This window comes from Venturia canescens, chromosome 2 (assembly GCF_019457755.1).
Source record: "Venturia canescens isolate UGA chromosome 2, ASM1945775v1, whole genome shotgun sequence".
NCBI classification, from domain to species: Eukaryota; Metazoa; Arthropoda; class Insecta; order Hymenoptera; family Ichneumonidae; genus Venturia; species Venturia canescens.
The window spans coordinates 19,928,019-19,942,124 of record NC_057422.1 but is presented as its reverse complement, the minus strand read 5'-3'; positions in this window follow the sequence as shown (position 1 = coordinate 19,942,124).

The window sequence follows — 14,106 nt, the reverse complement described above, 5'->3', positions numbered from 1 at the left end:
GGAACCTTGCGTACTTCAATAAAATGAAGGAATAACCTTTTGTGACATAGGTAGCGTTGATACCGAAACGGCTAGCAATCGCGGCTTCAGACCAGTCCGCGTAGAGCGCGTGCCACGATTTTTCTATTCCCTCAAATGAAAATTCCCGAAAAAAAGCCTTCAACAGCCCTTCAACGGAATCGCACAGCTCCAGTTGAATAGTGCCAGTAAACAAAACAGGAAAGTCTTTCGTGCGTACTATTTTCGGTATCGGGGCTGGGTTTTTCAAAATGTTGATACTTTCCTCCCGAAAGAACCACCGAGTATAATCGTTCATAGGCATAACTCGCATTTTTTTGCCAAGGAGTCCATAACGATTGAGCATTGTAACTGAACCACCCAATTGTGGCTTTTGTGAGCGCGTGACACTGATGTTGATCGCCGTCACAATCATCAGTAGGAGTAATGGTCCAGAAGTCTTCATTTCGTTTACGCTGCCTGATCGTTTCCAACTGCTTTCAAACCGCGTCTAAAATTACAATAAAAGTATTTAAATTAATGTAGAAGGGGGATTTTTCCCTCTGTCCTTTTGTTCATTAATATACCAGGCGCAAACTATTTTTTCGCGTTTTTTACATTTTTGTAAGTAAATACAACAAGTAATATTTCAAACAGGAACGTTATTTTAATATTAATATATTTTCAGATCTTTTGAAAACTGCAATTACGTGAGACCATTTTGGTATCCGTTATGCTATTTTTAATTTCCTTTAAATTCCGATGTCTCAATTTTAATATAAGTTTTTTATTATTTTAATCAAGATTGCATACCGTGCTTTTCAAGATTAAAAATTTTTGTAGATGAACCGAAAGTTTCAAAAGATTCCGTTCTTCCGTAGTATCTTTCAACAAACTGAAGGCGAAGCGAGAAAATTTCGCCTTATATAGGAATTTTTCATCCGTATTATGAATATATAGACGAAGATATCAAATGACAACATTAGAAAGAACAATTACTATACCGATAACAGTTGCGTGACGCAAGTCTAAAAAAAATATCATTAAAAATTTGATGTATTAATAACTGTCGCTCGAAAATGTGGCGCATGTCAAGAAAAGAGATCGCAATCGTATATAGGAAAGTACGTTTTTTCTGCCTACAGAGAGATAGAAATAGAGAGAGAGAGAGAGAGAGAGAGAGAGAGAGAGAGAGAAAGAGAGAGAACTGTATTGTTTGAAATATTTGCACAGTTTTCGAGATGGTTGAAATTCATTCAAGCGGTCTAATGAAATGTCAGTTTATCTTTTGCAACCATTTCACAGCCTTTTAATTTTAATAGGAATATCATTGAGTATCGGAGTCTTATATATCTGCATGGATTATTTTATGTCTAGATTTTAATTATAAACTCAAAATATCTGACTTATTATTAGTCAACTAAAAAAACCTTATCAATTCGCGCAATAGTCTAAACCGATGAGAACGTTCTCAATATCTAACGTATTTTATCGGTTTGCGTCGTGAACTACCGTATTTCCAATTCTCGTAATCATATCGCTGAACAAATATTACACGGCACGTGTATTAATTAAGGTCTCCGCGACAGATAGTTTGTCGTCCTTAAGAAGAAGCGTTTTTTTGTTTTATTGGGAGTAGTTTATTAAGGAGCAGTTGAGGGTGGTGTTTTAGCTGCTGTTGGGTGGTCGAGTCCGGCTTTTCGATAGTTCGGCGTCGTGGATCTGTCACTGGTTGCTAAGGCTTGATTGAAATTTTCGTCGGCACGTGAATTGATGGATCGAATAGTGTCGGATTCTTTTCAACTCCCTCAGCCAGTTCATTGTACGCAGTCGGGGTCAGCTACTTCGATTTGAAGCGGTGGTGACCTTTCAGGCAGAAATCCAACGACTTAATCGACACCTTTATACCTTAATCAGCCTGATCAAATCAACTCGTCATTCTACGATTTCAATAACTGTGCTGCAAGGTTTTGAAAAGTTCGTCTCACAAGAGCGGTCGGTGGACTTTCTTTTATGGTCATTGTCTATCGAGCTTAACGATGATACGTTGTTTGCTAGGATGATTTGTGCGAGCTAAACGGAGTCCTGTGAGTCCCGAACCTTTGAGTGATCGAGAACATTTTGTTGACGAACCTGCGAGGATATCGTAGTCGGTATAGTCAGTTAATTCATTTAGTTAGTTTGACAAATTTTATTGATAATAAGACATTTTTTGGTAATTGTGTCAAATCATGGCTCCACCTCAAAAAGGATCCAAATTTCTTTTTATCATTTCCTAACACTAATAGATGGTAACCCACGCAATATTAAAGAGGCGCATGACTTTTAACCCCTTAAAAAAAATAAATTACAATTAGTAGCAATATTTAAGTTTGCAAATCACGGCTCCACCTCGTATAATTTAATACAATTTAAACAGCACCATTAAAAGGAGCGACCTCGAAAATAGGAAATGATACATGCGAAATCTGGCTAGGTGACGTTAGAAACTTCAAACTGCTGTAACCGTTGAACGGTTGATTCTAGGCCAATGACTCTCAGGTCTTTTTTGTAGGGAATTTAATTTTCTACAAAAATACGTAAGTAGAATATCTGTGCAATTTTTTTTACAGATGATATGGAACAATGTTCACCGAAGTTTTTTTTTCACGTGTTATTCTTATGGAAAATTGAAGTATGCGGCGGGCCGGCCGAAATAATTTTATTTTGAGCTATCCTTTCTAGCTCCATTGTTTGGCATAATAAGAAGAAAAATGCTTGTGGAGCCCGAAAAAAAAATATCAATTTTTTTCGACACACCCTAGTGTATATTTTTAATTCCTCGCGTTCAGTTTTTCAAGTTTGAAAATGTTTTATCGCGGTCAAACTCGATGGTATATGAATTATTATAACATTTGTAAGTTTTTAGGAAAAATAATAAAGAAAAAACGTAATTAGATTTGCGTTTGTTGTTGTCGCAATCTGCTTGGGCAGTAGGTGGATATTCAAGGTATTGTACATTTTTTAATATAATTCGGTGTGGTACTTCGTATTTTTTGCGTAGATTTTTATTTTCGTTTTTGCATATAACTTTCAATAAATCTAACGGGTTAAGTTTGTTTTTGTAAAACTTGAGTGACATCTTCGTAATAATGCATGTTTTCGATTTCTTCTATTTTGTACATATTATCGATTATATCAGTGTTGAAATTCATGTTTTTCTTCGATACTATTTCGTGGGCATTTGTTTGCGTTATTTAAAGCTTATGGTAGTTGGTTTTACATGTGTTCCTCCAGACCGGATATATGAAAATAAGGGAATAGGGCCAATGCACGTTCTATATGTATGGTTAGCTTTTCTTATCCTGGCACTGATGTTACTGTAAGTGTTAGAGTTTGATTATACATTTTTAATTCTTCAAGTATTCTCATTACGACTTCTTTGCTCCAAGAACTGGTAAATATACCCTTATGTTACAGACAGTAAAAATTGCTATCCGTGTGCGTGAATTTTTTGGTACGTCGTTTATATAAAAAAAAAAAGTATAAGCCCTAATATGGATCACTGAGGAACTCCCACGACTATATTTCTGCGTGTACTTGTTGAGTTTCCCACAAGTACTTTGAGTTGCCCACAAGGCTCTGTTTCTTGGATAGTCCGGAATTGCTGTGACAGTTCCAAAATTTATATATTTGTCCGCTAAGAGAAACCATCGTTGATCCCCCGTCAATGGTGCAAGAATTAAGATAAGAAAATCAGATACAGTCCCGTTCAAAAGTTTGGGTTCACCCATCGAAATTTCTATCTACACTAAAAGTTCGATAACTCGATCAAAAGTCAACGGGATCAAATTTAACGAGGGTCATTTTAAAGAGGATAAATTGAGCTTCATTTTACCGCTTCTCAAATTTGTTTACGATTATTTTTTCAGCTGGCACACGCTTTAGAACACCGCCGTTTTTCGATAAATTTGTGGCCTTCGTAAACGGGCTGCCAATGTAGTAGACATTTTTTTCCATGACAGCTTTGAACGGGATAAAAAAGCTTTATTTTTGTTTTTTAAAAAATATCGTACAATTTTTTTCGCTCGGTTATCCTCATTTTAGCTAAAAAGGAGGAGTTTCGGAAATTGTAGCGTATTTCGAAAACTGTTGGGGTTCCAAGGAAATGTCAAGAGGGTGAAAAGTTGTATCGGTTTATAATAAACTTGTTCTAGTTATTTTAGATTTCTTTTCTGAACGTTTTTTTTCGATTTTTTTGGTCAGGTCTCGACTGAAAGTAACTAAAAAATTATGAGGTTTGGGATAAAATTTCAAGAGATTTGAAAAAAAATTTTATATATTTAAAAAATTGTCATTGAGCTCGAAATTATAAGTTGAAACTTTTGTCTCTCTTGAAATTTTATCCCAAACCCCATCATTTTTGAGTTACTTTCAGTCGAGACCTGACCAAAAAAATCGAAAAAAAAATGTTCAGAAAAGAAATCTAAAATAATCCGAACAAGTTCATTATAAACCCACACAACTTTTCACCCTCACGACATTTCCTTGGAACCCCCACAGTTTTCGAAATATCTACGCTACAATTTCTGAAACTCCTCCTTTTTCGCTAAAATGAAGATAACCGAGCGAAATAAAATCGTACGATATTTTTTAAAAAACAAAAATGACGCTTCTTCCATCCCCTTCAAGGCTGTCATGGAAAAAATAGAGAAACAAGTTTCTACTACATTGGCATTTAAAATGATGTTCGTTGAATTTGATTTCGTTGATTTTTGACCGAGTTATCGAACTTTTAGTGTGCACAGAAATTTCGATGGATGAAACCAAACTTTTGAACGGGAGTGTATGGATCGTCAATTTTGTATCCGGTGCGTAATTCGGAGAAGCGACGAGAAACCGAGCGCGAGTACCCATTTTTCATAGTAATATACTTGCGACAACATATATATTTAAATCTCAATTTCTATTTGGACCTGTGTAGACGACGGAATAAGTTTATACAGCATCCTGTGTAAAAATTTGTAAATTGCAAATTTAACTTGAAATAAATTAGTCGAGTTAGACCAGCGATTCTGGTTTAGCAACTGCAAGCGAAACTATACCAATTGTATTTTTAAAAATATGCTTTCTTTTTGCTATGATTACTATTTTATTATGGAATTTATCTTTCCGGATTCTTTTATATTGCGGATTCGTTTTTGTATTCTGAACCTTCAAATGTGTACTTTTTATTTCAGAGAGATAATAACGATGGGTTGGTATATTAAAAACGAGTCAGCAAGTGTTAAAAGAGGTATAGAACTCGTCGAAAAACGCAGCTGTATTGAGTTTAGGATATTTCGAGCGCTGTTATCAGGGTAATTATATACAAGAATGATAAACTGGTAAACTTTAGTTTGACATCAATTTGTGACATTGATACCTGTGAGAAAAAAACGACGTTGTTCAGCAGTTGAGTTATAAAATTCTGCTTACAAAAATCGAAAATTTTAGAATATTCGTTTGAATAAAAATCCATCTATACTCCTTATCATCATGCATGCTTCAAAAATATGTGTGCTTCATAAAAAATGGAATTTTTTTTTTCGTAGGCCGAAAATAAATGTTAGTACATGTAAAAAAAGGAACTTTCCCACAATTTGAGATTTAAAAAAAATATATTTAGCGATCCCTCAAACAACTTTTCTTTTCTTTCTATCTTTTCCTATTTTGAGGAAAATCATCATGGAGAAACTCTAAAAAAAGTCTCTAAGAGAGTAGGGCAAAGTGGAACAGCCGGGAAAAGCAGACCTTCCCCCTGCCCAAATTTTGACGATTTTTTTTCCATTGAAAATCTGCGAAATTTTTGCTGTTCGCCTGAGGAAATGCTTTAAAATCTCAAAATTGGAAAAAAAATTGTTTATATCCCATTTCTGTCATGTTTTTGAGGAATGCAAAAAATCAGCTTTGGGTCCATCGTGCTGGGGTATATTTCGTATTCGCACTATATCGGAGTCCCACCATTGATTCATGGCCCTAGTTTCCGGAATTTCTTCAAAAAAATTTTCCGGGGCACAACAGACGCCGCCTCCAAGAGGCATAAAAATCGAAATATCGACATTTTTCGAAATGTAACAGTTTAGCAGACAGAAAAAAAAGCTCACCAAGACAGCCAAGTCCTCGTCTTTTGAAGACGTTTGTTGCATTTTTTGCGAAGGGTTACATTCGTTGTCCTCTGAAGATTGAATTTACTGTGTAACATGTAAAAAATGGGCACACACCTTGTGTACAAGTGTTGAAGACGAAGATGTCAACTATGAGTGCGATTTTTGTAAAAAATGAATAAAAAATCTTTTTTCCTTATTCGTACTTTGATTACTATTGTGGTTTTTAAAAGAAAGTCAAAAAAGCGAATAGATAGTGAGAAAGTAGTTTGGGATCTATGTTGCTCTGAAATTTGAATTTTTTGGGGATGTTACCGTGGAATTCAACAATTTACCATGATTTATGGTCAGGGCATGATTTGAAACCGAAAAAAAAATTTTATGCATTTTATGAAATTTCAGTTTCGGGAAAGTCCATTTTGCCCCGGAATTCAACTTTATGGGGTAAAATGGACACTGTGTCCGTTTTGCCCCATGTGTCCATTTTGCCCCATATTACCCTATAATCAACTCCAGAAAAATACATCGCCACCGAATTGCCAGTATATTCTCAATGGCACAGGTTATTGAGTCATTATTTAGTCGATACAATAATGTAGAAAAAGAAACGCGAAAAAAATGGCTGCGGAAATAACCAATGGAATTAAAAAACCATGCCACTTCAGAGCACTGGAACCCTTGATGTCTCGGACTTCAGATCAGAGTGGTTTTTCCCTTACTCCGCGAAGAAAGTTTCTGTTCTTACCAACAGGGAGGGAGTACGAGATCTGTATTTCAGGAACGTACCCCGAGCGATCGACCAGTTTACCATACGTCATATGTCGAATCATTTCAAATGATGTTCAATAAAATCTTACTGAAATAGGCTAATGAGCTTTCGAAACATCGCCATAAATAAAACAGTTTTTGCGTCAAGTGGAAATTATGATGCGCAGAACTGTCGCAGTTTTTTAGTACAGTCCAGTCATTAGATACATTTGAAAATGCAAGTGAACTGGGAAGGCTGATTTTTGGATATTGTGCGGTCTCATAGAAAAGCTTCACTTCAAATTATAGACCCAGATTTCCCATGAGCATTTTTTGTGTACTTGAAAGAAGGATTAATTAAATTTTATTTTCTTGCAATAACTCGGCTCTTCGTCGAGAAACAAAAATTGTGATACAATACTGTTTTCTTGCTTTATTTACGTCATGTACATTTTTTAAGTCTTTTACTCTTAAACATCTCCACATAAAAAAATGATTCTCTTTATATAATAGATCAATATGTTGATTGATGTACTATCGCTGAGTCACCCAATTTTTGCAATCATCAAATTATTTACGACAACACCATGAAGCATTTCGAACTTCTTCACAAATTGTGCTGCGACTCATCCAGTTGATGTACCATCGAGACATGACTGAGTGAGCCTATTCGGAAACTAACCCGAGCTCCAATCCATCGCAGCAACTGCACTTCCTCACATATTGCGGTTATTGCGCTATAATTGACCAAGCACTGCATCGGTGCGTGTCACTTGCTAGAAAACTCATCGGTAAAATGACCGTGTTAACACGGTTTTGCAGCGCGTTAACAAATTTGGAGCATTTGCTTGAATCAGCGTGTCAACACGCTATCGCAGCATGTTGACGCACCTTGAGCGTATAGGCACAAGGGCCAGTCACCTTACTGTTTTTGAGACGCTCACTTTATAGTACCAGAGCCCACGATCATAACAATACAGCCAAAACCGCATCAAATCGATGAACACGATTGTCCTAAACTGGAAAATACCCATATCAAAAATTTTCCGCATAGTGTTTGACCTAAGTGAATTTTCAAAAATGTGTGTGTAAAAGTTACCGTTAGACAAGTAGAGGATCCACAATCCGAGGAACGTCAAAACCCAATAAAATTGTCGAAAATTTCGTCGCATTACCTTTCAAGACCATTTTCAAAATGTTAAAAAAATTGACCGATCTGTGTCATAGCAATCTGTCTCAAAATTGTTTGACGTAATAAAATAAGTCGTCCGAGTGTAAAGAAAAAATTTATATCTAAAAAATTTCGTGTAGCGTCTTCTTTTAATCAAAAAAACTTTTCGATTCTCCATTTTCTCCAATTTACCCGGGGTAAAACTGAAGTTGAAGGAGTTAAGGTTGATCCTCTGCGATAGCCCCAACCAAAAGTTATGTACTGTCTGCATATTAAAAGGCTTAATAATTAGTTCGGATCGTAATCAATAACTTTGTAAAGAGCCTATATACGTACCCGGTGCCAGCAGATATAGTACAAATATCATTTGCTTTCGTAAAATTTATTCTAAAAGTATTTTTAATCCGACATCGTGAGTAAATTTTTTGACGGAACTATCCAGGTTACGCTTCAACACACAGAAAAGGTTGTCTATACAGACGACATTCGCTTGTTCGCTTGCAAAATATATCGTATGCAGCCTTAACCTTCGTACTTCTCGAGGCTATATCTGTCAAACTAGATGGTCAATCACCTTGATTTTTTTTCCCAATATCTGTGATATCCTGCTCTAGCTCCTCCTCGTTTTTTATAAACTTCCTAATTTTAGTACTAGCGGTAGAATCAATAATGTGCCGTTTGCTTATGCATAGTCCATATGTTACGTGTTAATTGAGTCAACTTCAATTTCATATATCTCGGGTTCGGGATGGTGAAACTTGTTAAAATTTTATAAAGCTGTTGTTCATATGTTAAACAATACGTATGCCAAATTTAAATAATTTCCTAATTTAACTGTCTCGTGGAGGAACTACCTTAAATAAATGTCGTCTAAAACGTCGCTTCATCCTCGTTGGGTATCGGAGAACTATGAAAACTGAAATCGATTGAGATCATTTGATTTTCGTATGAGCGTTACTCCATATACTTGTGCAATGTATTTGGTCCGCAATAAATTCCTCTCCAATTCCGTTTTGCATATGATGGCAAATTCCAGGTGTCGTAATTGGACAAATCGTCATTCAGAGTTACTGGATTCTGGTCGTTTTTAATTTTATAATTTTTTGTGAAAATTTTGAGTCGAGCTAAATCGACATTAGTAATATTTTTTTTCGTTGTACACAATCCGCATGTGATTTTTTTCAAAATAGGGAATACCTCATCACTGTTAAAAGTGCAGCTGCCCAAATTAGCGAAAGTTTCTTGGATATGCGTTTCCGAATGTTTTTGTCGTTCTTTGGTGTATGGGCAACATTGAAAATTTCTGAAAACAGTTTTTCAATAATCCTGGCAGCCATACGAACCGTTTAAAAAACAATTTATCCGGGTTGCTATGTTACCCGTCGGCTAAATATTTTGACATTTTTGAAAATGCGCTCACGCTATATGCTATGTGCAAAATTTCTGAAAACGATTTTTTTTCACGAAATGACAAAATCTATGTACATTTTCCATATCAGACGTATTGCTATAACACAGGCTGCCTTTTTTTGACACAGTAGAAATGGCCTCCTACGCAGTTGCTACATCTTCGACTGTGACTACCCACCTAGTCGAGTTCAGAATCATATAATCTAACTATTTTACACAGTTTTGGCTGTATTGCAATCGTATACGATTTTGGACGTGGGCTCTCGTACTATCAACATTAAAAAACTGTATCAAATAGTTGTAACAAAAAGTTTATATGTACTTTTTAGATACTAATACGTGCAAAAGTTACCAAAAACGATTACTTCAAGTTAAATAATCGTAAGGGGCAGTTGATAATAAAATAGAAAGCTAAATATTCGGATATAGGGGAGAGCGGGGCAAAACGGGATACCTAAGGAAATATTGAATTTTTCAGGAATTTAAAAAGCTCCGTCTATTTTTTACTCCCAAAAACCAAGTAATGTACTAAAATTTTTTTCAATTAAAAAAAAAACTTTTTCCCCTGGCAATTTCCCTCAAAAATTTGTAAAATTTTTTTTTACTATAATTTTCATTCAGTGCACCTTGGGTGTGTTTTTATTTTATAAAAGTTTGTATTCTCCGTTCACGGAATCATGGATTCAGTGTTAAAATTGTGCGGAGTTGGCACATGATTTGTGTGCAAGTGTGACCACAGATAATAGTCCGTCAAAGTAGAGGAGCTGGGGCAAAGTGGATTTTTCTGAAATTTTGAATTTGGGACAAAGGAGATTTTCCAAAAGTAGAAAAATATAATGTAAGTTTTCAAAAACTTTTTTTTCGAACTCAGGATGTATCTTTAAGGTTTAAGAAACTTTCGTATGAATTTCGTTTCATTCGTATGAATTCGATATTAATTGCATCGATAACTAACATCATCATCATCATCATCATCGACACGTGCGCACTAGGCGAGAGTCCACTTTTGACATGACGCGCAGTGAATTCAATCTTCGATCGATTTCGACTAGAGTTCTTCGCTAAAAATACAGAAAACGTCTAAAAAAAATAATTTATCGACTCTCACAGCTATGTTCTTCTTGCCAACTAACAACTAATTCGGCCCAATATGACAGCCAGAATTAGAACGTAACCCTCAACATTACTCGGAATGAGTTTTGTTTCCATACGCGCTCACGCGTATTAAAATATTATAATGATAATGCGGGCTGTGACAACGTTCTTCTTCTGTTTAAATGAAAAGTCAAGAAACAAAGAACTTTTAATAAAATTCAAAATAAATTAAAAAATGGGGCGAAGTGACACAAAAAATTCACTGACGATTTTGACTAATTTTCTCGAATGTACGGTGAAATTGAATAAAATCTGAATTTCATGAAAAAAAATTGGGCAAAGTGAACAAAAAATTATTCTTTTCAAAAAGTTCACTTGCCCTTTTTTTTTATTCAAAATTAATTCAATTTCACCTTACATTCAAGACATCTAGTCATAATTGTCCGTATAGTACGTTTCTTTTTCGAGGGAAAGTCCACTCTGCCCCATAATTTTTGTTTGACAGAATATAAAACAAGATGCACGGTGCTCAAAGCTTACTCTATGAGATGCTATATTTTTCATTTTGGCTTCCTCACAGAGGAAGCTTTCTGCATTGTTATAAAAGCTTGAAAAAACAATTTGTTAATTTTTTAAGCTTATCGTTTTTCTATTTACATTTAAAATTAAATATTCCGATAACTTTGCTGGAAAGTATAGAAGAAGTACAGACTTATACACAATATCTTACAAAATTTCCAAAAATTAAAACGGTTAGGCAATTTTTCGAAAAATTCATATTTTCGTAAAATTCCAAAAATAATAAAATTTAAACCGCTCAACCGATATTTCCCAAATTCAATACCAACCTTCCTATTATGATAATCTATTTATAAAAAAAAAATAGTAATAAATCTTAAAATTTTCGGAAGTTAGAGCGTCGGTACCCTTTTTTTTGAAAATTTCAAAACGTCGTAGGATTCGTATTTTTTTACAAATTCTAACAAAATTATCAGAGAATGAAAAGCTTGTACAAATTAACATCTGTGCAAAACGGTAGCCCTGTATCTCACATCGTTTTCGAGTTATAAGCGTTTGAATTTTGCAGTGCCATAACACAGACACACACACACACACACATTCGGACATTTTTTCTAGATATGATTTTTCGATGTTTTGGGACATTTTGAGCACATTGACATTGAAAACTGGAAAAAAAAAATTTTCATCATATCACATAGCTTCCTCAATGAAGCAAAATTACCGTGAAAAACCAATTTTTTAACACACCAGTAGTTGACAGCACATATGTAAACCGATACATCTAGCTTTGCTCATGGTATTCACTTTGCTCCACGCTTCCCTATATCTGCGATTACTGTTATAGACAGTGGTGGAAATTTAAAAAAAAAACATGATGTTTTGGAAAAAATATATTTTTTGTTCATTTTCGGACGAATATAAAAGTTGGGAAAAAAAAGTCAAAAAAATTTCCCGAATTTTTCGGGAAATTTTTTTGCCCTGCTCTCCCCTATGTATTTTGTTGAACCATATCTGCCCAAAGGAATGTCGTCAAAGTTGGTCACACTTATATAGAGTAAACAACGTATTTGAAAATTTCAGTTAAAAAAAGCCCTGCGAGTGAATTCTCAAAGTAAATCCATGAAAGTTTGCAATTCCAACAGATTTCGCATCATTGTTTATTTTAGCTCCGACCATTGTTCAGCGAAACTGTACATACGGCAGTTCACAAACTTGCCTAAGCCCAAGAGGTTTCATCGTACTTATCGAAAGCAGACCGAGAAGCAGACTTCCGATATTCGAAATAAATAAATGTATGAATCACCCCACTGTGATTTTTATCGGATACATATGTTATTTGGAATCGCTGCAATCAATATAGCCAGGGCAAACTTTTTCACTATATTTTTATCGTCTGGGGAACGATATCGGAGCAAATACGCTTTGAGCTACACGATACACGAGCGTCGAATCGTGCGGTTTGGGATTGTTCAATCATACACTAACGACGATGTTTAGAGATTGCAAACATTGGAATGTTTCGATGAAATTCGGTTGGAGGTATTTACGTGAAACTTTGTAAGAGAATACGGGGCAGAGTGGCCACCCACGAAATTCTGATTCCTGGGGCAAAGCAACCCAGTAAAAATTCTTTGTTTTTCAAGATATTTGTAGCTATCTAAGACAAAGAGGGTGAGAATCATTTTGCAAATTTCTGATGGATGTATTTTCATTTTTTTTACTTGCTATTTACTTGCTACTTTGCTCTAAAAAAATCATTCAACCAGATTCGGAGAAGAGGATGGAGAAAGAATTTTCGGACTCAACAGTATAGTCGAAAGATCATTTGTTCTCCGATGCCATGGATTGAAAGTTCATTTTCCGCATGATAAAAAGTTGGGGGAAAAATATATCGAATGATTCTGGTTTATTTTCATACTATCCGTGAAAGGATCGACCAAGCCTTTTTTCTTTTACCGCAGCCTTCATGTTTTGTGCGGGAACAATAATTTATCTTATATCGTGACAATTAGCAATGATATACCGTCCAATACTATCGTGGGAGAAAACCCCAAACACTTACCAATTACCAATTTTTTTCCTAAAATTCTGGAAACAAGAAGATGGAATGAATTTTGGGACATAAAAATAAGCGAATGACGCTGTGCTCACCGACGAAATTAGGTAAATTCCTTAAGTGGGCCATTTTTTCTCAATTTCCCCTGCACAATTTTCGTATGGTTACAAAATCTGGTTTGAATGGCATCGATACCAAATTTACTAAAATAGAACGTTTGAGAGCAAAAAACAAAAAAGTTTCTTGAAATATATGTTGTTAAATATAGTCAGACGTAGGAGATTTTCAAACTATTGTTTAATAAAAAAAGGCGACCATTTGAAAAAAAATCCAAATTTTCGTGATTCCTCCGTAGAATATTGTTTAAGGGTGAGCAGAAAAAAGTCGACATTTTTCTCTTTGCATTCAGTAGAAAAAGTAGAACGAAGGTGACAAGATGAAGCAGAGCCTACCATAAAATTATTTCGAACGGGGCATTGTATTTGAAGATTTTTTATATCTTAATAACCCAGAAAACTATTAAAATCTCTAAACATCGTATCATAATTCTTCAGGAAAAATCACACAAAAACGTCAATAACATGTATTTATAAAAAATCGATTTCCTTACAATTAGCTCAGAGAAACCATTTTAAGGTTGTTGTAGGGTCGGAATGAAACGATGTCAATGGAATGAAATTTTTTGTGAAATTTTCATGATCTCTTTACCAATCAAACTGTTAAATTTCAAAACGATCCACAGTACAGTGATTTAGAGAAAAATAATCGCAAAGTTGGACTACTTGGTGTGCTCATCACATGCATGGGAATGTCCGAGAAAACGATGCCACAGAGTTGAAAAAACAGGTACGGTTAAATGGAATATCGGACTAACTTTTGGTGCCTCGAAAATAATCATTTACAGTACCGATTCAGAGTTATTAATGATTATATAATCGCGAATTTTTCCAAAAATTGAGCACACAAAATAATGTAAGATTTCG